The sequence below is a fragment of the Cyprinus carpio genome, chromosome B1 (genome assembly GCF_018340385.1).
Source record: "Cyprinus carpio isolate SPL01 chromosome B1, ASM1834038v1, whole genome shotgun sequence".
Classification (NCBI taxonomy): domain Eukaryota; kingdom Metazoa; phylum Chordata; class Actinopteri; order Cypriniformes; family Cyprinidae; genus Cyprinus; species Cyprinus carpio.
In genome coordinates, this window is record NC_056597.1 from 35,646,744 (window position 1) to 35,657,653 (window position 10,910).

Here is a 10,910-nt window from a genome sequence, read left to right on the forward strand (position 1 = left end):
ATGGCAGTAAGGTGCTGGAGACCCTCTTACTGATCTTGAACAACACAGTCTCACTCCCAACTTGTCATATATTGACACTTGGTCAGGATCCCTTGGCGTCGCCTTTAGCGTAATTTTTGTAGCACAGGGTCCTCCATTGTTTTCAGTTGTTTGTCTTTCCCATAGACTCCCCATGTTAAAATGCCCAACTTTACAACAGAAAAAAAACATGTTTACAGCCTGGTACAAAAAAAATATTTTGGTCTATATAGCTAATTTTACCCTTCATGGCTGTGAGGGGGTGAATTTTTTTTATAACTCATCCGTTTAAATTATATTAAGCCTTAAAGTTCTGCATAATTAAGGGCATGGCCACTTGAGTGACAGGTGGATTGCCGCTGCTGTCACTGCCGTCACGCTAGGTGGGCGTGGCTTCAGCAACCAGCTCCCGCTCTTTTGCCCATTTTCGATTATCTGGGAGTGATAAGCTGTGATGCACTGCCAAGATGGCGCCGGCCCGCTCCGCCCACTTTGAGCTTCAAAAACGCTCTTCAGGAATCTATGGGTGACGTCATGGACACTATAACCATGTTTTAATAAACCACTATCCTTTTAGGTAACTTTTGTGTAAACTATAAAAAAATAATGTATTAGTTAGCGACTATTATTGTAAGATTCTGTAGTAAAAACAATGAAAATATTAAGTATTTTCCAACTATTTGTGTTCATATTGTTTTGCTGTTGGATCCACAACACCCTAGCAACCACCTAACAATGCCCTAGCAACTAAGGGCCTTGGGGGGCAAAAACAAACCTTAGATCAGACACTGTGAAGAAAAACTGTTTACTAACAACATACCTTATTAAAAAGAGGTGTAAATTATCAAAATACACATTATACAAGTTATGAACTGCAAAATATTTACCTTTTATTAAATCATTTTCTGGTTTCTTTTTCTTCTCTTGCCTGATCAAACACGTTTCATGTTTTTGGTCGCTTTGATTTCCTTCTGGAGATCCTTTTGCACTCTTATTTGTTGCTCTGCTCTTTCTGAACAATGTTTTCCATCTCTTCTTCTCTGATCTAATGCTCTCTCTTGGCTTGTTATCTGTTCCTCTACAATGATTTTCTCTTTTCCAACTTTTTGCTTCATTCTTCTCTCATCTTGACTATTCTTTACATAGACCTCTTTAACAATGTTCTCAACCATTCTTCCTCACCACTTCATCAATATTCTCTAACAGTCTTGCGATCTTCTTCCTATCTCTCTTGTTTTTATGAATGATCACACGACATGTCTCTTCACAAAAGCTCAGCAGTTCACTAGTTTTTCTGTCCAGCCTGAACTCAATCCATTCTCGTTTAGACACCCCCTCTCTTCCCATGAACATCACCATGGTGAACCTTAAAGTGATCCTTTCCAAAGTGCTCATAAATCTTTTTTACGGTCTTCACCACATCTTCTATGAATCTGTTGAGTCAGATGACGAGCAGGAACACGTGAGGACCAGGATGAGAGAGAAACAGACTCTTCATCATTTCATTCCTCATCTCTTCATCAGTGAGATGAGTATTTAAGAATCCTGGAGTGTCGATGATAGAGATGTTTCTGTCTTCTACTCTTCCTGTATATTTCTCACTCTCTCTGGTTCTGCTCTCTTTAACCGCCTCTTGACCCAGTATTGGTTCTGGACTTAATTCTCAGTAGGTAAAAGCTAATGATTATCACAAAAAAATAAAACGTTAGGAAGAAGAGTTTTAAGGAAGATTAAAAGATTATTTTCCTGTAGCTAACAACATTTTTTGGTTTGTTTGTCTTTTTGCCTGCTTTTGTTTTATGTCATGCTAATATGGTTTCTATATTTTCTTGTCAATGTATGGAGAGAAGCCTTCAAATAGAAAACAACAACAACAAAAAATAAATAATAAAAAAAAAAACATTTTTTTATCATTATCATTATCATTAAATATTATCATTTATCAAGATAATAAGAGAAATTAGTGACTGTATATGTTCCATAATTTGGTAAAAAAAAAAAAAAAAAAAAAACTCTATAAATGGTATTTTCATGTGTCCTTAAAAAATGTTTATTTTCTTATTTCCAGAATAGATTAAAGTTAAGATATCAAGGATCAAGAGCCCAGCTAAAGCAAGCGCTTACCTCCATAACGGTGACTTCAAACTTTATCATTTTCAATAAAACAGTGCTAAGGGGCTAACATTTCTCCAATGAGCAAATTCTCAGGGGCCCTGCACTGGCAGCCCATAAAGGCCCAGTGCACCCTAAACAGTCTGAAGAGAAACTGAGGCACAATATCAGTGATCAGCATCCCTGAACACATGGAGCTTTTGCACTCAACATTTATTGAATTTCTCATACTAGATCTACTAGACCAATGAAGGTATTCCTTAAAGCAGGTTAACTGACTATACAGTATATTAAAGGAAAAACTGTGAGACAACAAACTAGGGCAACAAAACATTTATTCAGTGAGAGCACAGGCATTGAAAATAATCCAAACGTGAATTCTGCAAGAGCAAAATGTGCAACCTCAAAAATTACTTCATTATGCTTCCCGCTCACCGCTAATGTCTTCATTATCAGTTCTGTGTGTCAGTGTTTATAGTGGTGAAATCTTCCTGATTGCTAGTCAATCTTTCAGTGATTTTCCAGCGCAACACTGCCACCTATTGGTCAGGAGTATTTATGTTTGGTGTTGGTCTGGAGTATTTCTATGACTATAATCAGTTGTACATTTGTTGCTTTGTAAGTTTGATCAGATGTTGATTGTATGCAGGCAAAACATATAAACTAAGAAAGGAGGTATAAAACAAATATTATAAAAAGTTAAGTATGTCTCAGAGATAGATTTGTATGAAATCCTTGTCAGGGCTGCACAAAGCTCAGCTGCATGTCTCCACTAACTTCCAAAACATCAATCTCAGTTTAGTGTAGTAAAACGATGGCTGTAAGTGTGAGTTTGTTCACCATTAACAAACACCTTATACTGATGACGACTGCAGAAAATGGTGACCTAAAACACACATACAAGACAAAGATGTAAAATCGTTTAATATTGCAAAATTTAAAAACAGCCTTTCCCCCAAAATCTAATTTACAGTGATTTTCCTGTGTAGCAATGGGCGGTTTCAAAACACTGCTTCTCGAAGCTTCAAAAGCTTTGCAAATCATTTGTTTAGAACCAGCCTATCAAACTGCCTAAGTTACGTGATTACAGTAAATGAGGCTTCATTATGTCACAGCTGTTTCAGAATTTTCAACGGTTCGCCATTGCTGGGGGACAATAATTTCTAAATTAAATTAAACTTATAGGCATTTTTAATTACACATTTGTGTCTTCGCTACACAACATACAGACTTTTACTCCAAAAGTGTGCGCATTGTGTATTCACAGTTTTATCACATATTTCTTTAAACAGAATATAATCATCATTTCTTAACCCTCTAAGCGCCAAAGTCGCAAAATTGTGAAAATATGTCATACTTAAAATAGACTGTAGTTCCTAATATGGTGTAATATCTCATTTGTATTCCCTACCACTAGATGGCAGACATGTAGTACTTTGATTCTAGACCAAAATTTAGTCTTGTTCCTATTCAAAAGCCTTTCTCAATATGTGTTCTTGTCTGTACTTGTGTTCTTGTGGACTTGTGAAACGTCATCAGTCGTTGCCCAAGAACTGTTCCAATTCAAAGTTCACATCTAGCCAAGTACACAGTTCAAATTCCCGGATGTGTTCTTGCTCTGACCATTTTATCAAGGATGCATCCAGATGTGACTTGTGCGAATCTGAGGCAGCCAGGTATCCTAGAATGCATTTCGCACCAACCAGCGAGCGTTAATGGCGGAGGAGAAAACCTGCATAATTGTCAAAATATTACTGTTATTGTGTCATGAAATGCAGTTCTAAGAGCATTTCAGGTGAGAATGTAGTTGTTTAAAACTCAAATCTGCAGTTTATTTATAAAGATCCCCCGAGAGCAATCTCACCTCGGCTAGTCCTTCTAACATTTACCGCTGGCTCTGATGTCTCTGTAGTGGTTAAACGGGTCAAATTTGTTTTGGGTAAATCTAACAGGCAATCTTTGGGCTCATGGATCTACTATTTCTTCCAGGTCATATCGTTTTGGCTGAGCACATAAAAAGTTTAAAAACAGCAATTGCTCATGCGTTGCCAATTCGGCAGATTTTGCTCTCGTCCAATCTTAAAGTCTTTCTTTAATCTTAAGCTCAAGACTGACCACCAATTGATAACTTACAGGTTGTAGTCTCCATTATAAATACAATCCATGTTAATGTTTAATGTCTACTCTGTATTTATTGTTTAATGATTTATTATGAGGCCCAAGTTCACCATTTATGTTTTGTTTGCATATAGATTGAAGAATGAACTCGTTCAAGGTAAGCAAATGATTCCTGCATATAATCTGTATCTTGTCTTGTGTTTTAAGATGATTTATCTGAAATCTTTCAATTTAGATCAAAATAGACTTTTGCTGTTTGATTATGTGAGGCACCTCAGCCAATCATAAGATGGCCTCTGGTCTCCTTCCCTGCGTACTGCAAATACATATCTATGGCCGCAGCATTAGCATTAACTGTTACGCTTTTTTGGTTAAAGGTTGCATGCTTGCCTTCTAGGGGCTTTGCCGTCACTGCTGTATGAGTGAATCATGTGACATAAGTACTAGAACTGTCCATCAGGAAGAGACAGACAGACTGTGTAAAAACTTTTATAAAGAGGGTGAAATAATGGAGCAGGAAGAGACACTATTGTATTTGACAGTATTGCATTGTCAAAATTAGTAGTAGTTGCCATTTTAACTTAGATTTTAACATCAGCTTGTCAAAAACAGTAGAAAATAGAAAACTTAAAAAATCTGAAAACTATTTATTTATTTTTGGTAAATATTGCTTTTTGCCAGTTACAGAGGTCCTGACTTTAAAACTGTGTTTTTTTCAGACTGTATAGATAAAATACAGACTTACAGCACAGTCACAGCTGTAAAAGATTATTATTTTTCTTCACAGTGATGTTGTTCTTTTAGAAGGGGAAGGAAAGACAGAGACATTTCAGCCACAGTGTTTTTTTTAAAAAAGGTCCATCAGTCTAGAGCTATAATTGCATGTGTTAAACACACATATACATATATATATATATATATATATATGTATATGTGTGTTTAACACATGCAATTATAGCTCTAGACTGATGAACATAGTGTAGGATGTTGTTCATGGTTGATTTCTGTCACTGTGCTCATTTCTACTTTTCTGCAACACTCTCCTTCAAAGCTGATAAAGTCATTCACACTGAGATCCTTTATTAGATTTTAAGAAGATTGGCCTGTATTGTTCTAAGGCATCAATTTCATGTAATAAAACTATCCACATGCTTCTCTGAGTTTTCATGGTCCAGTGTAACTTGTACAACATTTTTTTCATCCTGATGAATTGTGTGTTTCAGGGGTTTCTAGTGCTGGTTGGGATGTGAGTTACAGTCATTCACAGATCTGTGCACTAAAGAACTCATCAGTGATAATAAGCTGCAGTTATACATAACCTACTGAATATCACATCATTAAAGTGTTCTGGACCAAAAACCCTGTAAAGGGTGAAAAGCTTCGAGATCTGTCTGAGGACCGTAAATACAGTCAGAGGCTTCAGTATCTGGGAGATCAACAGAAGAACTGCACTATCAGACTGAGTCATGTGACACAGAAGGATGACCACATGTACTGTTTCTGATTCACTACTGATAAACCTGATAAGAAATGGCTTGGTACTCCAGGAGTGTTTCTTACTGTCACAGGTGACTTGATGAGGTTTCACTCTTCTTCTGTGCATTATGTTGAATAATAATCAGTGTATGACAGCAGCACTAGATATAATGTGTGTGTTGTGTTCAGAGTCTCCTGAGAGAGTGACAGAGGGAGATTCAGTCCGTCTCACATGTAAAAGCAGCTGCGCTCTGACTGACAGAGCAACATTCATCTGGTACATAAACTCACAGCTATTAACTGAGAGAAGAGACAGAAACAATCAACTCCTGCTGCAGTCAGTCAGAAGAGAGGATGCAGGCAGATACAGCTCTACATGGACATACTTACATGTCTCCTGCTGTTCAGCTCAGTGTCACATGTGAGTATGAATTTAAGATATCTATCTATCTATCTATCTATCTATCTATCTATCTATCTATCTATCTATCTATCTATCTATATACATACACTCACCGGCCACTTTATTAGGTACATCTGTTCAATTGCTTGGTAACACAAATTGCTAATCATCCAATCACATGGAAGCATTGTTCACAAACATCAAAAAGGGCCGTCGACACACTGACAGAATGTAGTCGAGTGAGAGAAAGATTCATCTATATAATTTATATTTTCAGGATACTTCAGGATAATTTCTCTTAAGTTATTCAGTTTAATTCAAATTGACATTTCAGCTCTTTAACTGAGTCCAATTCAAACTGAGATTCTGATCTTCTAAGAAAACGATGTTAAAATCCATTAGAATCAATCACTAAGAAAGAATTAAATAAATTTAACTAACGGATTTTTTACACCTGTCCCCAATCAAAAAATAAACAAAACACGCTCCCCACGACGCCAAAGCTTAACCTCGCCACTACCGCCATCACTTCCAATTTTTTCCCCGGCATCCTCTTATCTTTCGGCTGTACCTACAATTCCTCCAATCAGGAAGTTGACCGCATTTAATCCTGTGGCAAACAGCGATTAATTCTGACGCTCCGTCCTCGTGAAGGTAAACAAAGCAGATCTGTACGATCTAAGTTATTAGTCTCCCAGCAATCCGCCAAACCTCACTCCTAAATCCACAACAACAGGGCGGCCAATATATCGAACAAAAGTCACAAGGCCCCGAACTCGCCTCGCTCGACAGCTCCATTGCCCCGCGGCGCACAAAACCCAGCTCTCCTTAAGAGTGGGCTCGCAGCGGCAGGCTTTCAATGAGCCTGGGCCGTGCCCCCGATCTCACCACAGCAAAGCCTCACTGGCTTCCCGCTTCGACTCAACCTTTTACCGTGGCTCTTCTGGCCACAGCGTCATCATGCAGCCAGGCCTCAAGCTCTTGCGCCAGCGGCACAGGCCGTGTTGTTAATACAGTTTTAGGTAAAGTCACTAAAAGGGGTCGTTGGTGGCTGAAAGTTGTTAAACGACGTCGTGACACGAGGATCTTGATATTATTTCCCCTTACGAAAAATAAGTTTATTCAAGTGTGCTATTAGTATACTTATTTTTAAACTAAAAATAGGAAAGTATACTTTTAGTTTACTTTTTATGTACTTCTCAGAAATGGGCTTTATGTACTTCTAAGATATATACTTATAATGACAATTAAGTATACTTGACTTATGCTTACAAAAACTATATATATAACTAAATATACTTGAACTTTACTTAAGTATACTTAATAAAATAAACTTGAAGTATACTACTTTTTGGTAAGGGTTCCCTATTTTTAGACTGTATGCTCAAGCCTTTTCCCTCCGCCCTTTATCAGTTTGGTTTGACCCTGGTGCTTCTGTATCTTGGAGAACAACTGAGGAATCTATTGTTTATCCATATAAGTTGAAGCATCTTGTTTTTTCTGGGGTTCCGCTTAGGCAGTGTAAATCTAGTTTTGGTCCCATTGTAACCCATCTCCTATCCACATGGAGGGATGTTGAAAGACGTTTACAACTAGTTACAATATGGCATAAGCATTCGCCAATTTTCCACAACAATAATCTTTTATCAGGGAATACTCCATTCCATTGTCCGCATGGACTCATCATAAAGTAAACACTCTGGGAGATATCTATGATGATAGTGGTTTACAATCCTTCCAGAATCTTAAAACTCAATATAATTTTCCAGGCACTTCCTTTTTTATGTATTTGCACATTAGATCAGCCCTACGGGCATATGGGGTGCCCTGGAACTCTCAACTGCCTATTCACCCTTTGCGCAAACTAATCCTTCCCTCTAAGGATTTTCCCTCTTCTGCTTCAGTTATCTATCTTTTTCTTCTTGAGCAATCATACAAACCTTTATCTATTACAACTGTTTGGGCTAAGGATCTTAATGAGGATGTGCATGTTTTATTTTCGGACCAGATATGGGGAATGTTTTAAATTGTCTTCTAAAAACCCTAACCACCAAATGATTCATTGGAAATTGCTGCATAGGGTGTACTTGACTCCAATGAAACGTTTTCATATGAATCTGTCTTCTTCTCCTAAGTGCAATCTCTGTTCACAAGGATCTTTAGGCACATTTTTGCATTTTTTTGGGAGTGCCCCTCTCTCTCTCCTTTTTGGACTCTGGCTCTCACAGGACCTTTCTTATTTGTTGGGTACTGAGGTTTGTTTGACTCCACGCCATTTTTTCATGAATGACTTTTGGGACCTTATCTTGTCCGTTCAACAGAGATGTTTACTGTTAGCTGCTCTCACTGCAGCAAAAAAGTTACTAGTCAACCGTTGGAATCCTCCTCACACAATGGACAGACGAACCTGGGCGGTATATTTGTTGGACATTATCTCAATGGAATTCTAAACTTCTCGTATAGATGGGTCTCATGTGAAAACTGTTAATTTATGGCATTCATCTTTTAATGTTGTGTCAACTTTTCTAAAAAATTTGTAAATATTATTTTATTGTATTTTATGTATTAATATTACTTAATTTATTTTAATTATTATTATTTATTTTACTTTATGTATTTATTTATTATTTTTCTTCTCTACCCTTAAGTCTACCAGGGGGTGGGATGGGTTGGGATGGGTTCTAAATTTGCACAGTTGTTTTTTTTTGCTCGACACTACTGTTTACAGAAGAAAATCCAATAAACAGTTGTTAACAAAAAAGGATCTTGATATCATTATTTTTTTAGCCACATCGCAAACGGCGTAGAATACAAGAAATTTCTAAGATTTTCTTAATTTTCCTGTATTTTAAAATACACTTCACTAAGATAAACGGATGGAAAAGATTGATTTGCGAGAAAATGATTGAACTATGTACCTAAATGACTATCGATTATAGACACACAAGGTTTACCACAAAGAAACAATCAACAAGTGTAACCTTATTCACATGTGACGTGAGTATTACTAGGCACCTCTCTCTAAATCTAGCCAATGTGCGCATCGGCCAGTTTTTTCAATACTTTCTCCTTCACGTGATTAAGAGGAAATGCATTTCTTTTTTAACCTAATAACCTTAAAGTTGGCAAAAAAAAACAAACAAACAAAAAAAAAACGCTGAAGTTCTTACTCCCGCAGGAGTTTTTTCCCTATTGTTTTCCACTGCCGCTGCAGTGTCTGCTCCCGCAGGAGCCTTGTCTGTCTTTCTCTACTACCGCAGCAGTAGTCGTTCCCGCAGGAGCCTCTTGGTATTTCTCCACTGCGGCAGCAGTGTCCGCTCCCGCAGGAGCCTCTATCTATATTTCCACAGAAGCCAGGGAAGAAGAAGGGAGAGAGAAGAAGAGAGGAGAGGGAAAAAAAGCTTTGGGAAACCAAGTTGATAGGTTAGTTTAAGAAATTGCTAAATCTAAACAACAAATGGCTAAAGTGGGAACACTGCAGGCTATCCGGGCATTTCAGCATTTTCCGTCAAAACGTCACAAACCACCCTTTCCCGTGGCCGGCAGCTGAAGCAAGCATGGGCCCCGCTCCTCTCCCTCTCAGCTCTCTACTTCATTTAAAATCTCAATATTCTCTTTTTATAGCAACGTCACTGCTGTTCTACCTAATGCTGTTGCCTCAGAGCCACCTCCATGGTTCACAACATCCGGGCCCAAATCCTGACAAGTGCGGAATTAGATCCTTCATCTAAAGTCATTACTAACAATTAATTGGGTAACAGAGTTTTCTGTGGATTATTCTGTCGATTAGTTGGATAATAATTTATTTTGATGTTAATAAAAATAAAAATAAACACCAATAGCCTTTTAAAATGCCTAAAAATACATATATAATGGTAATGAGGCCGTGGTGACTGGTTTAAATGAAGTATGAAAAGCAGTTACTTATACTGTCCTATTGAACAAACTTATCATAATATTCTAACAGTACTATGTACATGCACATTATATCAAAAGCCTTCAAAGGGCTCCAACGTCCCAACAATTGTTTCTACATATCACTGTCCAGTCTAATCCTCGTTTGGCTAAACTTTTTATTCAAATGTACACAATCCTTAATATTGGAAAATTCTTTACGACAGAAATGCTACAGCAATCATAAATCCTCGACCGTGGACATCAAAATGTTGCCATTTTTTATTACATTCAGCCATTCCAATGAAATAATCTGTTCAGCTTTCCCCCATAGGCGGCACGAATTAAAGAAGGGTTCATGATCAGCCCTTTCGAAGCCTCGCCTTCTCAGTTTGCATTAGCTCATTGAAGTGGCTACTCGGAAAATTCTGTGACAAGAAACTCCTAATCAATCCACCAGCTACATATAATTTGCCGCTTCCAAGCATAAACACCTTGATTGCTCTTAATGAATCCCCTCTCTCAACTGTAGAACAATGATCTTGCAACCAATATAAAATAAATAAATAAATAAATAAATAAAAATAAATGGGTCTCAGCACTTGGCTGGCAAAAGTCGACATCACCTCAGCTTTCAAGGCTATGCCCATGCATGCAGATTCATGCCACTTATTTGGGGTACACAGACACAGGAAATTCTACTTTTCCGTACGCTTAACTTTTGAAGGCAAGCCGCACCAAGATTTTCTGACTTGTTATCGTTGAAGCATCTTTTCGGATTCGCTAAACAATTACGCAAAGTAATCCTCATAGCATCCACCCTTTTAGACAACCCAAATTGCTCTGAGTATTGAACTCCCGGTCAGGTGCTGCAAGAGTGTTTCCCAAC

At 37.7% G+C, this 10,910-nt stretch overlaps 1 pseudogene; it reads right to left on the bottom strand.

The window, feature by feature from the left end:
• Nucleotides 1-1,092: 1,092 nt before the first annotated feature.
• LOC109100444 lies at nucleotides 1,093-2,323 on the bottom strand (annotated as a pseudogene).
• Between the last annotated feature and the right edge of the window lie 8,587 nt (nucleotides 2,324-10,910).